At 43.0% G+C, this 18,006-nt stretch overlaps 1 protein-coding gene, 1 long non-coding RNA gene and 1 other non-coding gene across 4 annotated transcripts in view; 1 reads left to right on the plus strand and 2 right to left on the minus strand.

Annotated features, from left to right (window-relative positions):
• The window catches only part of LOC147035100 (protein FAM110C-like), a 30,014-nt gene extending 23,956 nt beyond the window's left edge, over positions 1–6,058 (minus strand). Inside the window, exon 1 of one of the 2 annotated variants that reach the window (XM_085893586.1) lies at positions 5,876–6,058. The gene's annotated coding sequence lies outside the window, so the exon portion shown is untranslated. The remainder of the gene's footprint in view (positions 1–5,875) is intronic. The other variant, XM_085893579.1, reaches the window with a different exon arrangement.
• Positions 6,059–6,654: 596 nt separating this feature from the next.
• Positions 6,655–14,334, minus strand: LOC147035101 (uncharacterized). The gene is made up of 3 exons (XR_015061297.1): positions 14,222–14,334; positions 13,896–14,007; positions 6,655–6,873 (listed from the first exon to the last, which is right to left on the minus strand). It is a non-coding gene; the product is annotated as an uncharacterized LOC147035101 (long non-coding RNA).
• LOC147035102 (U1 spliceosomal RNA) lies at positions 14,000–14,163 on the plus strand. The gene has a single exon (XR_015050112.1). It is a non-coding gene; the product is annotated as a U1 spliceosomal RNA (small nuclear RNA).
• Positions 14,335–18,006: the final 3,672 nt, after the last annotated feature.

Here is an 18,006-nt window from a genome sequence, read left to right on the forward strand (position 1 = left end):
TAGGAGCCCAGAGAGCAGCCTCTGGTGCACCTTCGGGAGAGCAAAATATTGTGTTGTTATGAAATTGTTTGAGGACACTGAGAAAACTGAACAACCTGTTGAGTGGTTCAACCAGACTCAGCGGCGTAATTGCGGGCTCACAGGATGGCCTCGAGATGCACCAGCTCACTTCGAAGCTGTCAAGCCTGAGTTTGAATTCCGACCCAGCTATCAAGTGTCAGACTGATGTTTCACATGCACGGCGATTTATCAATGTGTGTGCCATCCCTCAAATGGATATATGCCAGCATTCGTTGGTGGACGTTAAACGTCGCACAGTGTCCTTCGCGAAGATTCCAAATTCCTGAAGATCCCAGCACCCTGGCCAAATTCCAAATTCCTGCCATAACCAGCAGAGGGAATTGCATCAGCGACACAGCCGCACCCTCAGCCAATGAGGCTACCCCACATGCAAACCTTCTGCTGCATGCAAATGAAAAAGAAGAAGAAGTGAAATCTTGTTAAAGGATCCGCTTTGAGTCTGGGAGGTCGGCCAAGTCACACCAAAGACCTTCACAATGATACATGCTGTTCTTGCTTGATGCTCAGCATTTAAAAAAGGATAGATCACGGACAAGCAACCATAGGTTGGCAATCGTAGCCCAGGCTTTGATGGGCCTAGTAGCATCCTCCTGTGTTGATGGGCCTAGTAGCATACTCCTGTGTTGGAGTTGCTCATAAGGGAGCTCGCATTGAAATGATTGAATTGACTGCAGTTGCAGCAACAATGTCATTCTTTTTGCATCACTCATGCCACATGAATGCCACTTTCGAACATTCAGAGTTATTTGAGAATACCAAAGTGCACAATGATCAAACCAGCAAGGGAGAGTGGAGATGACAGAAAAGTTGGACTACCCATGCGACATCAGTTTGGAAGCTGGTTTTCTTTTGGTTGGCACATTCACTATACGTAAGCCGTGTGCATTGTCCCTGACTGTTTCCTGACCACCCATCACACTTCCTCACTAACCACCTGTAAATACAGTGCTGGCAATCACATTCATTATTCTGCACTCCATGGAGGATGTTTACGGTTTCGTCGATAAACACTCCAAGGTTAAACGCTCTCTGTCCTCGGATGCCGACAGCCAAGTTTCAAGTTTCCTGGTGGATTCGTGCAAACATTTGTTCACAATTGACCTCCATCATGTATGAAAATCATGCAAAACACTGAGAGGTGAGATTGATAATAAGAAGTGTGCGCGTTGTTAATGCTGGGATGGATAACAGTGAAGAGGACAAGAATGTCATAACAACTGCTTCAATCTGCTTTCAGAAGTGCTCAGACAGATAACCCATATTCACTAATTCCCAAGACGCTTGGTGGTGGCTTAACAGTTGAGGCGGTTGCCTGCGGGTCATCAGGTCCTCGGTAAGAGCTCCAGCCAGGCCAAAATAATACCAGAAGGTTTGATTCAGCATGTTAACCTCTCAAGGTCATAAATGAGTACCAGCATCTTGGGAAAATGTGAGCCAGTCGAGGATCTTTTGTCAGAGTGGCGACCCATCCTTATTGTTGATTGTGCCCCTTTTGGTGCCAGAGTGGCGACGACAAGCCAAGCAACAATTGCCGCAGTTATGCGAGATCTAATGCTTCGGCTGCGTTCACATTGATGTAGTCCGCACAAAGTAATCCATGCTCTCAGAGGGATGAACTGGATGAAGCTTCCACATCTGAGTGCGAACCTTCGTCCGCACAAATCTGAGCACTCACAACTTCGGATTTAGGCCGAAATAAGATTTCTTTATTAACACGGCACAGGGCATTTGCCGCAGTGTCTCATCAAGATGAAGTCCTTGGAATAAATCGTGATATTTGTCAATTAACTTATTTGTCCTTTTTTTTATCAATTGTTACAATTATAACTACATTCTCCCCAAAGATGATTAATCTTTTGGAGATTGTGCATTCTTGTCATTTGTTGGCATCCTCGATGAGTTCAATGTGCACTCTGCAGCAGCAGCTGCGTTTTTCTTTAATCTCGAACTCCGAAAGCAGGAGTATAGAGTGAAACATTCTTTGGTTGAAGACCAAAGTTCACTCTTAGTTTCTCAAATTCTCTGTTTTATTATCTCTGCTCCCAGCTCTTCCTATCAACTTTGAGATGACATCCTTGTGTTTGGTTATAAAATGCCTTCGTAATCTCAGTTTGAGTTTGATTCCACAAACTTTGGTCAAGGAGACCTCTCAGTACAGTATGTCTTTAAGAACATGAGGCCACCCCTCACCTCCACCTCCACCCTGCCATTTATGAACGCCAAATAGCAAATGTACACATGATGTGCTGAATGAGGGTAAATGCTATGAGTGTTGGTGCTTCAATGACGAAACAATCAATGTGTAGCTCTGCACAAGGACGGTCAACTACAGGTAGTGCACAAAAAAAAATGGAAACATCAAGCAACGGCTTCCAGACAGGTGTGGCCCATGTGTTAATGAAACAAATAACATTCCAACATGCTTAGGATCATGTATAAAAATGCTGCACAGACCTGGTTGCCTATAATTATGGCTGGCATGGCTGCAAGAGGAGACTGCCCAATGCCCTCATCCACAGAGCACGTGTGGTCACCCAATGGTCTGATGAGCATGACACTGAGGTTGTCCATATGTCATGGTCTTCTCGGTCACTGGATCTGAACCCAATCGAGCATTTATGGGATATTGTGGAACGATACCTCAGACGGCGTTTTCCACCTCCATCAAACAGGTGTGAGTTGATTGACTTTCTTGAGGAAGAATGGTGCAGCATCCCTCCTGCACAATTCCAGCCGCTGGTGCACTCTATGCCATGGCGGATACAGGGAGTACTGGCCTCACGTGGTGACCCATTGCCCTATTAAGTGACTTTACGTTGGTGTTTCCATTTTTTTTTCCCACTGCCTGTAGGTGTGAACACATCGAACCTTGCATGGCGTACCATCCTCGGCATTACAGAACTTGCCACATCGTGGAGCATGTTTCGTGGAATCTGGACACACTACTGGCACAAAATATGTACGAGCTCCCTCACAAGGAACTTCAACACAGGAGGAGGTCATTCGACCCCTCAAGGTCTCATTATGGTTGGTTGTCTGTCTGCTATCCTTTGTTAATGCTGAGTGTTAAGCAAGGAAGCAGCATGTATGTCGGCTCTGTGCTGCTGCCTATCTCAGGTATGATTTGGCTGGAGTTGAGTTTGAATCACCAACTTCCCACAGTCATTCGAACCATTACATCACCGAGTCTGGTATCCATACTCCTTTACTTTGTATTGACTCTTATTACATGTCTTTGTGTATGCCAAAGTGCATACAAAATGTCATCAAGCTCAGGTTATGCAAAGGAATGAGGAAAAAAATCATCATCATCATCATCATCATCATCATCATCATCATCATCATCATCATCATCATCATCATCATCATCATCATCATCATCATCATCATCATCATCATCATCATCATCATCATCATCATCATCATCATCATCATCATCATCATCATCATCCATTGATGCTGCCGAAGCAATATCTTTCCTACTCTTCACAAAGGACACCTTGGGATCTTTAACGTCCACCAACTAATGCCGACAGAAGGGACGTGCAGTTTAACGTCCATCGGATGGACGACACACACACATTGATGAATCACCCTGCCTGTGAAACACCAGGATGACAGTTTACAGCTGAGTCGGGATTCCAACCCAGGCTGATAGACAGCTCAGACAAGTGTATGCATACCTGTAGGCTATCCTTCGAGCCCAATATCAATGTTTAACAGCAATTTAAAAAAAACATTTTAAAAATGTCAATAATAATGACCATCCCTCCAGAAAAAAAAAAGTGTTGATCTATAAATTTAAATATAAATAAAATTAAAACGAATGTTAACCCAAAAGGAAAGTGTGGCATAAGCTCAAGGCAACATCCAACATGGACATCTGTTTTAGTGGTGACAATCTCATCAGCATGACAAAATAGATGATGCGAGACATGAGTGTCAGGAACTATGGCAGACACGAGGGAAGAACAACACAGGTGTCGCTGGTATCTGACAAACAACGCGGTACCGTGCAAACATTCAAGCAAGAAAAACAAAATGGTACAAAGTGCATTTACAAATCAGAATTCCAGTTGAACCTTCAGTTTACAAGCATTGTGGGTAACATATAATGAGGACCCCACACCCAGTACATGAGCAACCCAAGTGGTGGGCAGTTTGAGGCCCTCATTTATCGATCACCCAACTTAAAAGGTCCGTCCAAGATGTCATCGGAACGACATATTATCGGTTATAAATCATAAACAATTTTATTCTTATAAATCATACGTTGAAACATTATTAGATGAGAACCATACTCTGAGGAGAACATACCTACACCAGGCTGAAAAATTTACATTTTGAATCCCATCGATCGGTCGGTTCTTCACCAAAATCGAATCGGCTTGTTCTTATCACCTTTCCAACTCATCCATCAAGTTTTTTGCTACAATTTTTAGAGATAAGATGTTGCACATAGTTTTTAGCCCGACAATCGATCTCTCAATGGTGATGAACCGCCTGAAAAAATTACCGGATCCAGATCTTCACCAAAATGGAATCAAGTCTTCCTTCATCACCCAGCCAACCTGTCCAAGTATCATCCCAACCCATGCACAACGTTTTGAGATAAGCTGTTCACAAACAACCAGACAAACAAACAGACGGACGGGGATGAAAGCATAACCTCCGGCCACCTTCGATGGTGGAGGCAATAATTACACCACCATTATCCAGTTCCGAGAACCTCTTGAACGGCCATCGTGTACCAGAGGTGGTTGAACATTGAAGACTTAAAAAAAATTTTTTTTTAACTATTTAATCGCCCTTACTAATTAATAAGTTCCTCTCCCAAGTTCGGCCACTGACTTACTGATTGTCCGTCACAATTCAGGGAAACACAATCAAAGGAAGAAGACCTACCACCTGGTCAGGGGTCCGCTACCTCGAAGCATGGAAATCGCTTATTCATTCACTTACTTTAGAGGATGAGAGGAAAAGAAACCCATTCATATATGATCATCGTAAGATATATATATATATATATATATATATATATATATATATATATATATATATATATATATATATATATATATATATATATATAATATTATTATTGTTAAAATGGTTTATAGACGCTCCATTGTTGAGGCAAAATCTCCGTGAGATCCGAGTGGACCTGAGCGCTCTTTCTCTTTCTCTTTCTCTTTCTCTTTCTCTTTCTCTTTCTCTTTCTCTTTCTCTTTCTCTCTTTCTCTCTTTCTCTCTTTCTCTCTCTTTTTCTCTCTCTCTTTCTCTCTCTCTTTCTCTCTCTCTGGTCTCTCTCTCTCTCTCTCTCTCTCTCTCTCTCTCTCTCATTCATTGAGTGTGATGAACTTCGCAGACATGGCAAGCGGGGTCAAATGAGCACGTGACACTGTACCCCCCGCAACGCGCATTCCCAGCCGTACCTTCGGAGCACCTTTCCGTTCTCTCGCATGCTTTTGTAGTCACTCACATATATATATATATATATATATATATATATATATATATATATATATATATATATATATATATATATATATATATATATATATATATATCACGGTTTGCTCAAACAAAACGAAAACACATTGAACTCGAATCCGGCAGTCAAGATGTGCTGAAGAGCACAATTAATTATTTTACAGGCAGCATCAGGAAAATTTTACAGGTACGCGCAACTGCTGCATCAGAAATTTCGGCTGAATGGTCGACAAAGTTACAATGACTCGATAAAAAACATCGCCCGGACGTCCAATGAGAGGGGCAAGGGGATCGAACCTACATGACAAGAAGGCTTCCAGTCGGTCGATGTCTTGCGTGTGTGCTCAGACTCAGCCGACCCGTTGGAACACACCTCGAGGGGGACGCTTGACGCAGGCCCCGCCCATAAATAAACCACGCCCCCCTCGCTCCGCCTGACTGGTGAGCTTGACCGGAACGACCCAGTGAGTCCTCCGTTCCCTCCCGCTCTTCCTGGCGACGACGGCTGCGGGAAGCTTCCTTCGGCAGAGCGACACGCCCAGCAACCTGGCAACTCATTGGCCGTTTGTCAAGCCTCTCCGGACTGCTCTCCGGCCTGTGCTCGGAATTTGGGCGACGTGTTTGAGAGCAGGTCTTGTCTCTGCCCACCATCCATGTGGTGGGGTTCAACCTGTCGCAACAGGATGGAGTGGTGGGTGTTGTCGCCTCCAGGCAGAAAACATCGCGACATGTTTGTTTTCATGTCACATGTTCTCAACGGCCAATGGTGAAACGAACTTACCTGTACCAGGTGGCACAAAAAACACCATGATTATTAAGTGAGGTGGCTTTAAACACTTTTGTCACTATGTCTGTGTACTGTTGACTTCATTTTTTTTTCTTTACAGGTATAAAGTGAAAAACGATGGTCCTACGTGATAGTGCACAGGTAGCAGCACACTGATAAGGTTGGGTTTAAATTCTTGAGCCGACTATAAAACTATGGATTGGTGCTTTGCAGGAGTGGTGGTTGCGTGCATCACTGAGTTGTGCTGTCATTTAGATGGGCCAGTAATCTTAGGAGGGGGCGCAGGATGGGGGTGAGAAAAGGGTTGCCTGATCTACCAGCATTCCTTGGTGGACATCAAACATCCCTTGGTATCATTTTGCAAACATTTGGTGATTGTTGCCGACACCTTGAGCAGATTCCAGGTGTTCTCACCTGTTGTGGTTGGCCAAGGGGAACCGTTCGAGGCGAAGACTTTCTGTAACCGGCTGGCCACTTATCGTCCACCGGCGCTCCCAGTGACAGCAGACAACCTGCGCAGGTAGACAGCCACCAGTCTGGATTAACATCTATCCGAGGGAAGGGGGAATATTTTGATGCCTCATCACCCCACCTGCGAAACACCATGGTGACAGTTTATAGCTGGGAGCAGGATTCGAGCCGAGGCTTGACAGTTCAAAAGCGAGTGTTCATACCTCTCAGCTGTCCTACCAGCTCAATGCAGTCGTTGTAGCTGCAGGTATCCGCTGCACATGTCTGTTACCTTGGTTTTGCTTCAGAAGTGAAACGAAAAATGAAGACAGTCTTACTCATAAGTGTTCCAAGTTACTCCGCCTGATGGTGCCACAAAAGTGGAATTGGCCCACCAAGTGAACGCACAATCCGAGCGCCATGAAATAAAAATGATAACATGAAGGTAAATCTACAGGGAAGGAAACAGAAGAATGGGGAAAGGATTGTGAAAGTATCCGATTTTTTACATTTTTTTAATCCCTTGCCTTCAAACATTGCAGGTGTAATCTTGATTGCTGCGGAAAAGTTTACTTTGCAGTACCAGATTATCATTTGGTATGCAGGTTGCGGCTGCTGGTCACATTGATCGCTACGAGAAGCACGGCCGTGCCGCTGAAGCAGTGACCCTGTTACCAGTAAGCTCGTGCTCATTTTGCCAACCTTGAAGGATGACAGGCTGAGTGACCCCTACCTGGTGTTATTTAACGGAATGACAAGGGCTCAAATTCAAGACCCTGAGATCTTCAATCAGCTACCTTAACCGTTTAGCCAACACCAAGCTCATGCAGTCGCAGATGACACATCTACACTCACTGTCTGTCACCACTTTTCTCAGAAACGGCCAAACGGATCTTTGTGAAACTTTCAGAGGTTCATCAGTGAGTCCCAGAGAGTGGTTGTTGGCAAATTCTGAAAAAATTAAATTGGATTTTTTTGGGCGGATTTTTCTCCATATTGTGTCCAAGGCCTTGCAGCTCTGTGAACGGTAATGTTAAACGCTGGATACCCCTGCTAGTGATGGCGAAAATACACAATTGATTAATTTAGCTAATCAATTAAGTTTGACTTAACAAGCAATAGCAATGAAAGAGGAAACACAGATGCTATAGTTGGAAACTTTAGTGAAATATCTCTCATGGGACATCACCCCGAACCACCACCAAAAAGGGACAGTATTGGACAGCGCCGGTTCAAACTCTACCATACAATCATAACATGTGCATGTAGTTGGGACCTGCTCGTGTGTGTATTGATTAGTCCTCTAGTGGTTTCACCGGAGGGGACTATAGGTTTGCTCTCCGTCCGTCCGTCCGTCCCACCTCTGGTTTGTCAGACTTTTGCCCCATACCCTTTCACATATTCAACTAAAACTTGGAACATGGCTTTAGTACAAGTTGCAGACTATGTACTAGCTCATTCAGTGTATTGTCTCTTCCACGAACCTCGACGACTCGACTACAACTACAGAAAACGAAAAAACACATTCGGCCAATTTTTTTTGGGTGAAAAGGAGTTTGTTGATCTTTACACCCGAATGAGAACCCATTTGTGTTCACATATGAATCGCAATTTCCATCAACCTTCCACTCTCTTTGAGTGAATAGAACTCATTAGAATAGTCTCGTTAAACGCAACATTCTCTGTTGATGTTTGCAGATAACCGTTCCCCACAAGAATGAGTGGAGGTGCTGTAAACCATAAACCGCGTACCTGACACCACACCCAAAACATTCCAAGCAACAGCCAAACAATGGGCTGCCAGGCATGCTCGGAACCACATCTCCAGTGATTCGGTGAATGTTTGATTCCGCTTTGACGAGCAAGTAAAATCGGTTATAAAAAACAAAAACAATGGTTCACTCTCTCAGCAAGTTCTGTAACGTTATCGCTTTTGTTGGAAAATTTCAAAAGATCTTTACTCCCAATGGTGCCGAGAGGGCCATCTTCATCTTTATTTCTCACACTCGAGAATTATTGTCCTTTTTTAACCTCCGAAGATGGATGGAGGTTACTGTTTTCACCCCTTTCTGTTTGTTACTTACGAAATCATTAGATTTCGTAAGTATATTGATCACTTCTGTTTCTGTTTGTTTGTTACTTACGAAATCTAAAGATTTCGTAAGTATATTGATGACTTCCGTTTCTGTTTGTTTGTTTGTAGGCACGATAACTCGAGAACGGAAGAAGCGACCAATGTCAAATTGCATCACGTGATTCAGGAGGGTGATGGCTAATGCTAATTAGATTTTGGTCAAAGGTCAAGGTCACAGTGAGGTCAAACATAATTCCGTAAATTAATGTGGAGAAATGGAGTATTTTTGCTTCGATCGACGTTACGAGTTCGTTTTAACTTCGATTTTAATTTTGTCTTCGGTTTTTTGCGATCGCTTAGGACGCTTGACATTGGGTTGTCGAAATTCTTGTAAAAATCGGATGTTTTGGAGACGTTGTAAGATTGTATAAAAAATATTTCACTCGCGCGTCACGGGTCGTCAAGTGATGCAGTGCGCTCGAGCAGATGCATCGTTGAGTCACGTAAAGGTTTTCCATGTGCGCGCTGACGGTGTTTTCGATAAAGATGGTGTTTAAAAGTCATTTTTCATCCCAATAAAGGTTATCGTCACATGCCTGACTCGCTAATCCGTCGGATTATGTAAAGATTGTTGGTGGATGGCCGAATATTACGGTTTTGTGACTGATAAAATAATATGAAATAATTGCGTGGAGAAATGGAGATTTTTGCTTCGGTCGACGTTACGATTTTTGATGGTTTGATACAGAATCATCGTAGAAACTTCTGGTTTGCGTCGCTACCTTCTCTCGAGACAGCTTTTATTAGACAAGGTCAGAGGTCAAGTTGATGATTTCGTAAGTACCAGTCTATGACTGCTTGTTTGTTTGTTATCTTGCCAAAACGAAGATATGTTAGTCAGCTTGTATGTTTTTTTTGTTTGTTTGTTTGTTTGTTTGTCTGTAATCACGTAACGATCACTCTGCAGAGCACAGTTATCATTGGAAATTTTTGTAACTTCGCATATCAGAGTCCTATAGAGGTCCCTTTCAGCGCATAAAATTTTCAAGGTCAAGGTCAAAGGTCAAGGTCACTTTGTCGCACATCAGGGGAGTCGACGAAACCCTTATTTTTTGAGTAATTTTGATCGGATCGTCTCCAAACTTCATGGGAATATAGTTCATGGTTTGGCACTCAGCTGATTAATTTTTGGTGGCGATCGGCCTTGACCTTCATGGTTAGTGCTGGAGGTCAAAAGTTTTTGACCCCAAGGTCAAATTTTGAAATCTTAGGTACCATATCGTGTAATACCTCAAATTGAACACCTCGATGAGTGCTTTCTAGATATGTCAAGCTTGAGACATTATGGCGTCATTTGGTGACGTTATGAGGCAAACGCATATTTTTCATGGTTACTCTGTAAAACGATTCTCATCGGAATCTCTCGTAGGCAGATATTCCTCAAGGAGTCGCTCCTGGTGGATAGCAGCTCTGTTCACCTCAGTGTGACCTTAAAGAAGTCACACGTGGTCACATTTTGGCAAGATACGGGTCACTCTGCAGGTGACATTGGTTTTTTTTTATTTGTTTGTTTGTTTGTGAACAGTATTACGGAAAAACTCCTTGACGGATTTCGACGAAACTTGGTGGGGGGGTTAGGTCTGGTCCAAGGATCATGCCATTAGATTTTGGACTTGGTCCAAAATCCAATATGGCCGCTATGGCGGCCAATTTGAAAAAAAATTGAATTTTTTTTTTTGCATTTCTACATGTTTTAAGTGATTTCCAACCCTCCCCCCCACCCCCCCAAAAAAAAATTGTTGGAGAAAAAAAATTTTTGCAACTTTTTTTTCAACAAAATTTCAATTTATTTTTTTTTTTGCATATCTACATGTTTTAAGTGATTTCCAACCCCCTCCCCCCCCAAAAAAAATTGTTAGAGAAAAAAAATTTTGCAAATTTTTTTTCAACAAAATTTCGATTTTTTTTTTTTTGCATTTCTACATGTTATAAGTGATTTCCAACAAAAAAATAACATGCCAAAATGATAATTGCGGCTGAATTTGGAACTTCAGGTGGATATACCCACGTAAAATCAATTTATGTCTCAAGGAATCTAGTTATGACGAATTAACTGAGTCTGTAAAAGTTAAAAGTAAAAGGGAAAGTTGCAAACTATAACTCTGTGAGCACTGTTGACGTCAAATTGAATGAATAGGATATCAGGTTCACTTAAGTGACCCAGCAGTATTGGCGGCAGAGGTTTTGCACTCTACCGAGTGCTCCCCCTCTAGTTTTTTTCTTGAATTACTCCAACAGGACCGTGTGGAGGTGGCACACTCACCTTTGAGTTGTCGAGCCTGCGTTCGATTCCCTACGCGACGTCTCCAGCCAATAACAACTATAGAGGTAATACCTGCAAACTGTGGGATTGAAGCTTCACAGGGAACGTGTTACATCGCAGAGCACACTGTCCTTGAGTCCTTCAGTTGATCGGTCAGCCAGAGGTGTCCCATCGACCATAACACAAGTCGGTGACCACTTTCCTCTTGGTGATCTAGTTAAGCCACCTGGTGATCGAGTTAAGCCACTTGGCGATCTAGTTAAGCCACCTGGCAATCCAGTTAAGCCACCTGGCAATCCAGTTAAGCCACCTGGCGATATAGTTAAGCCACCTGGTGATATAATTAAGCCACCTGGCGATATAGTTAAGCCACCTGGTGATATAGTTAAGCCACCTGGCGATATAGTTAAGCCACCTGGTGATATAGTTAAGCCACCTGGCGATATAATTAAGCCACCTGGTGATGTAGTTAAGCCATCTGGCGATACAGTTAAGCCACCTGGTGATGTAGTTAAGCCACTTGGCAAGCGCTGTACAAGCTGATTAGTAATGGAACACACACACATCCCTGATGTCACTGCGTTGCCTTTTTACCCTCACTTATACGAGTGTGCAAACCTAGATTTTGTTGTTAAAAATTCTTGTTAAGACATCCATAATCACCTCTGCTTTAATATTATTGTATTGCAGGCTGGGTCTGAACCAGCAAGCTTGACTTTGGGGCTGAATGTCAATAGAAGCTGAAGAATGTCGATTAATGAAAAAAAAAGAGAAAAATTGTACCGCCATTTCATACTATTGTTGACAGAGAATGTTCCGGCAAGGCGGACTATTTACTTATTACAACAGACAAATTAAGTTCACAGGATGGATTTGAACGTCACTCAAAAAATCCGCAAACAAATGTTCATCTATCTATAATTCCAGCAATGTGTGTCTGTGTGTGTGTGTGTGTGTGTGTGTGTGTGTGTGTGTGTGTGTGTGTGTGTGTGTGTGTGTGTGTGTGTGTGTCTGTGTGTGTGTGTGTATCTGTGACCGCTGTTTCTCGACAACCACTGGTCCAATCTGATTGAAACTTGCCAGATATATTGCTGGGGACCTGAGGATGTGCCTTTTCAAGATTTGATTTTAATCGGATAAGTGATTCCCAAGTTATGGCCATTTATTTACCAACCAATGACAAGACACGTTGCTGCGTAGGCATGGCTGATGGGGAAGAAAACCTCAGCTGCATTCCTCATTACGGGTTACAACGTACGGACTTCCGGAGAGTGATGACTTCGTGTATTCCAATAATTTCTCGATTTCTTATGCGCATTTATAGACAAACACAATGCCCCAAGTTATGATCGTTTTCATATTAGATGGTGCATACATTTCGGTAACATCAGAGTGAGCTGGTATGCTCCGAACCAGGAAGTAATTTTTTTTTCTCTTCTCTTCTCTTTGTGTTTTTCCTTGCGATGACATTGCAAAAAGGCAAAATATGTTGGCGCTAATTTAATAATTGCACATTAAAACTAAATTGCGAATAATCGTAACTGTGATATGCGAACTTCCGGGCGACGCACGAATGGGCACGCAAGAGCAAAGAAATGCCCTGTGTGGTTGTTGTTTCTTGCTCGCGGTTTGAAAGTTTTTTTTTTTTTTACGGGCACGTACTAGTCTATCTAATATGGAATAGGCAAAGCCGAGAAGCGAATGTAGAATTTTTCTTACATTCGATGCTGCAATTTCCGGTTACTTCAGCCTGGATTTGGGATCAGCGATCAAATAATGTAAATCACGATTAAAAATTATTTTTTGATGATGTGGGAGATATCTTTATTAAAATCAGTGGAGGAAATATACACCATGTCTGATATTTGGGTCTTTCATGTCTCCGACGATGCCTTTATCTCCCGGGATGCATCATTCCCCATGACAAAAACTGGAAGCAAAAGGGTCATATCCGACGACACGGATTCCAAATTGCCAGGGTATTGTGTTGTTGTTGTTGTTGTTGTTGTTGTTTCCTATTCTCTCATGTGCACGCGTTGAGTATGAAGTTCACTACGTTCGGGATAATTCCAGCAATCTGTGTGTGTGTCTGTGTCTGACTGCTGTTTCTCGACAACCACTGGTCTGATCGAATTGAAACTTGCCAGGTATATTGCTGGGGCCCTGAGTATGTGCCTTTTCAAGGTTTGATATTAATTGGACAAGTGGTTCCCAAGTTATGGCCATTTATTTACCAACCAATGAAAGGACACGTTGCTGCGTAGGCGTGGCCGTTGGAGAAGAGATCCTCAGCGCGTTCCCCATTACGGGTTACAATGTACGGACTTCCGGATAGTGATGACTTACTATATTCTAATAATTTCTCAATTTCTTATGCGCATTTATAGATTAACACAATGCGCCAATCCAGTCGCCGTTTACGAGAGCGAAGGAACGGCCTGTGAGTTTTGTTTGAAAGTTTTTTTTTTTGGCACGCACGGCCACGCACGTACCGGCATGCACTAGTGTTCCTAATCCATGCAATTTTCTGCTTCAATTAGAATCCAATTTTAACTGAAGAGGTTCAACAATAAGTTAATATTTTAATATTTTTCCACTTGCCAAGGTACGGAGTACAAAGTGGTTCATTAAACTCAGCTTTCAGCAAAGAATTTGAACTCCACTTTAAATTCACATTCTATACTCACCCGTGGGGTCAGTAAACTTGAGAGTAGACCATTAAAAAACAGAGATAGGTGACGTGTGGAATGGGCGCAGTGAGGACCATAAGTGGCAGCTGCAGGCCCGACTCATACATATCTGAAAGGGAGTGATACGATGGTCACTAAGATGGTTCTCTCAGGACGAGACACACCCATTGCACTTTGGGTGAGTGGACCTTTGTGATTTCCATAAATATGGGGAGTTTGACCATACAATTTTGGTAGTGGGGAAGCCTGTTCACACTATCCCGTGATATTATAAACTCAAAAACAGATTTCAAGTCAAGATGTTTCACAATGCATTGCCTCACCAGGGTGGACAACTGGGGAACAGCTCCAATTGGTTCATCTGATCATGTGCTTGTGAAGGTCAACATCTCTCTGGCTATTCTCAGAGAACAGCCTCAGCACCGGTGAGTATGGCAGTTCACTCAGGCAAACTAGTAAGGATTGCAAGCAGCCATCACACATCAGGACCGGTCTCCTATGACTAATAAACAACACAGATTACAGTAGATCGAGGTGCAAACACCCACTCAGGAACCGGTGTGGCTAACGTGGATATTATACAAAATCACATTCAAGGTACAAAATCAACTTATGATGATTGGATGAAACAAATTTTGTTGAACTAATGAATAAGGCCACCCGGAGGTGCTATCCAAGCCCTCGGACGTTGTAGTGCTCCTCTGAACACAGGATTGTCTGGCCAGCTCAAAATGTAATGACAGCTGCCTGGGCACGCTCATCGAGCTCATTCAGATTGCAGTGCATCTCAAACCAAATATGGCTTGACTGAAAATGATAATGGCTACACTCCTATTGTGACAAAGTTCGATCCAGCGCCAGTTGCAACTATGGTTGTAGTCGGTGTGCAATAAGTCGCTGTTCATGTCAGAAAATGACCGTTATGTACAGACTTGTGTAAGCGCTCTATGATTGGAGATTATGACTGTGAAAATGTTCACACTGCCACTTTGAGTAACAGAGATGATGATGATTTTGATGATGATGATGATGATGATGATGATGATGATGATGATGATGATGATGACTCGTATTCAAAAATAGACATTGAGGACTCCAATGGTCCTCCATCTTGGATTTTTTCCAAGGCCAACTGGGTTTCCTTTTCTTGCCGCTGTTCCAAGGAAATGAGGGAAGAGCTAGCAAGTGCAAACACTGAGAATTTTAACAGCTCTCGAGTAATATAAAGACCATAAACTCCATCACCCAGGAAACAATCTCCACCTGCAGAAGCTCTCCAGGTAGGAAAATCAAAGTTCCTTCGTTGAATGGCGAATGCAGACAGGCCATTCAGGAACGAAGGGTTGCCCTCAAGAAAGTAAAGAAAAACCCAAGGATTGAGGATGCTATCAAATACAAGAGGAATAGAGCCCAGGCCCAAGGGGTCATCAAAAAAGCACAGATGGCTTCTTTTCGCCACTTTTGTTCATCCATTAACCCAGACAGTCCTCTTCAATCAATTTGGTGAAGAGTGAAATGTATGAATGGAATTCAAGATGGTGGAAGGGTCTTGTATCCCCTTAATGTATCCTCCTCCTCAAAGAAAGAAAAGGCTTCAGCCCTTGGCAAACACTTCTCTGACCTTATTCAGAGAAAATAACACCGACAATGGTCCCAAATCGGTCAAATTTCAATTTGTGAACCAACACAGAGATATCCTCAGTGACTGATGTCCTGTATATTCTTCACTCAATCTCAACTTTTCCTTCCGGGAAACCAAGCAAGCCATCCAAAAGACCAAGGACAGTATCCCTGGCCCTGACCTCTTAACCTTCCTCATTTTCTGGCACATGGGTGACAATCTCTAGGGCAAGTTCCTTGAGCTATACAATAGGGTTTGGTCTCTCGGGGTACTGCCTCACGATTGGAAACATTCCATTGTCGTTTCGATTCCAAGAGCCGGAAAAGATCCCAGAAACCCATCTTCATACCGCCCAATTTCCCTCATATCAGTGGTAAGCAAACTAATGGAGAAGATGGTGAACAATCAATTGTTTTTCTTCCTCAAGAGTAACAACTTGCTGTCCGAATCCCAGAGTGGATTCCAAAAGGGTTGTTTAGCCATTGATCATATTGTCGTACTGGCTAACGAGGTCAGGAAATCCCTCACTAATCAGGAGTCACTCCTTGGTGTTTTCCTTGACATTCATAAAGCATACGGCACAGTCTAGAAAGAAGGCCTCCTTTACAAGTTACACCAACTCGGCATTAGGGGCAAAATGTTCTGGTGGATCTGAGACTTTCTGTCCAACAAGTCATTTCAGGTAAGAGTAGACCGGGCTCTCTAACGCATTTTTCATTTGAGAGAAGACATCCCTCAGGGTAGTTGTCTAAGCGCTACATTCTTCAATATTATGATTAATGATGTCGCCTCCTTTTCAGGGCTCCATGGTAAGATACTGCTATTTTTGGGATGCCATAGCTCTGTGGGCCCGGAGCAAAAACCAAGCTTTTTCAACAAGATCCGAGGGAGCTCACCAGGAAAACATTCTTCTGTACAAAGCCCTAATCTGCTCCCAACTCGTCTATGGTTATCAGGACTTTGCAGATATGTCAAAAACCAACCACAGAAAACTAGAAGCCATTCAAGCTAAAGCCCTCCATATCTGTTTGGGTGCTTTTGCCAGCATACCAGTCTCCAACCTGCTGGTGGACGCCGGTGAGATGCCCCTGTCCCTCCGATGGGAAGTATCTCGGCTGAAATTCTGGGCCAAAACTATATCTTCCAGACCAACTACCCAGTTAATGCCATTTTCACAGATTGTTGGGAATACCATAAGCAGGGCACAACCCTAACTCTCCTCCCTATGGTCTAGTCTGTTGGAGGGCAGCCCAATAAATGGCTCTGGACTCATTCCCATAAATCCTGTCAGAACAGTTCCAATTTGGCCCTTCTGGACTCTGATCATGCCTCAAATCTTTCTAGACTTTTGGGGGGAAACTGAAAAGGACGTTCCTTCATTGTCGTGCAACCGGGCGCTTGAGCATATCCACTCAGTATGGTGTCAATCTCTCCAGGTCTACACAGATGACTCCAAAGTCCCTTCCCTCGGGCAAACGTCTCCCGCAATATGCATCCCCGACGTTAAAGTGACCAAGGCTTTGAGGCTTTCCAATCATCTATCGGTGGTCTCTGCTGAAGTCTTTGCCATCGTATTAGCGCTGGAATGGATAATTGATTTTAATCCACTCAGTGTCGTTCACTTTTCTGATTCACTTTCTACTCCAAAGGTATTGGAATCCTTCCACGATGGATGCAGAACGGACTTGGTTTTCGAGGTATTTCATCTGATCAACATTGCCAATTGGAGGGGAACGATGGTCAACCTGTGTTGGGGCATCTGATCTTCCCCTCATTTTCGGCCATTTTAATGAGAACCATTCCCGACTCTGCAAGGCAGCCCTGGGATTTATAAAAGAGAGCAGGAAATCCATGTCGGATTAAGGACGACCCAAATTCATCCACCGCTGCTATGTTTGGGTGTGTGGAGTTTTAAGAGCCTCACGGCTCTGAAAACGCCATTTAACAAAAAATAAGATTATCCTGCCAAACTTTGATTTTATGGGGCAATAGGTTTTCAATCTGTACATGAAGAGCTTAAATAGTTACAAGATTATTTTCCATGACTTTGTATTTCAGTGGGAGAAATGTATTCGCGATACATTTGGATGATTTCTCAGAAATTAGAGTTTGTCCCAGTGTCTGTCCGTACCCGAACAATACGGACCAAATTTGGAACGATGCATCAGCACAAGGTTTCATGGGGTTGGCCTCCCCAATCTAGATGTGCCCCCTACTGTATAACACAAACATATCCTGCACACAAACAAACAAGCAAGCAGACAAACAAACAAACAGTTGGACAGACAAACAAACAGACAAACAAACAGGCAAACAGACAAACAAACAGACGAACAAACAGACAAACAGACATACAAACAAACAAACAGACGAATAAACAGACCAACAAACAAACAAACAAACAAACAGACGAATAAACAAACAAACAAACAAACATACGAATAAACAGACCAACAAACAAACAAACAGACGAATAAACAAACAAAC

This window comes from Eptatretus burgeri, chromosome 1 (assembly GCF_056783735.1).
Source record: "Eptatretus burgeri isolate ZD-2024b chromosome 1, Ebu_testis_v1, whole genome shotgun sequence".
Classification (NCBI taxonomy): Eukaryota; Metazoa; Chordata; class Myxini; order Myxiniformes; family Myxinidae; genus Eptatretus; species Eptatretus burgeri.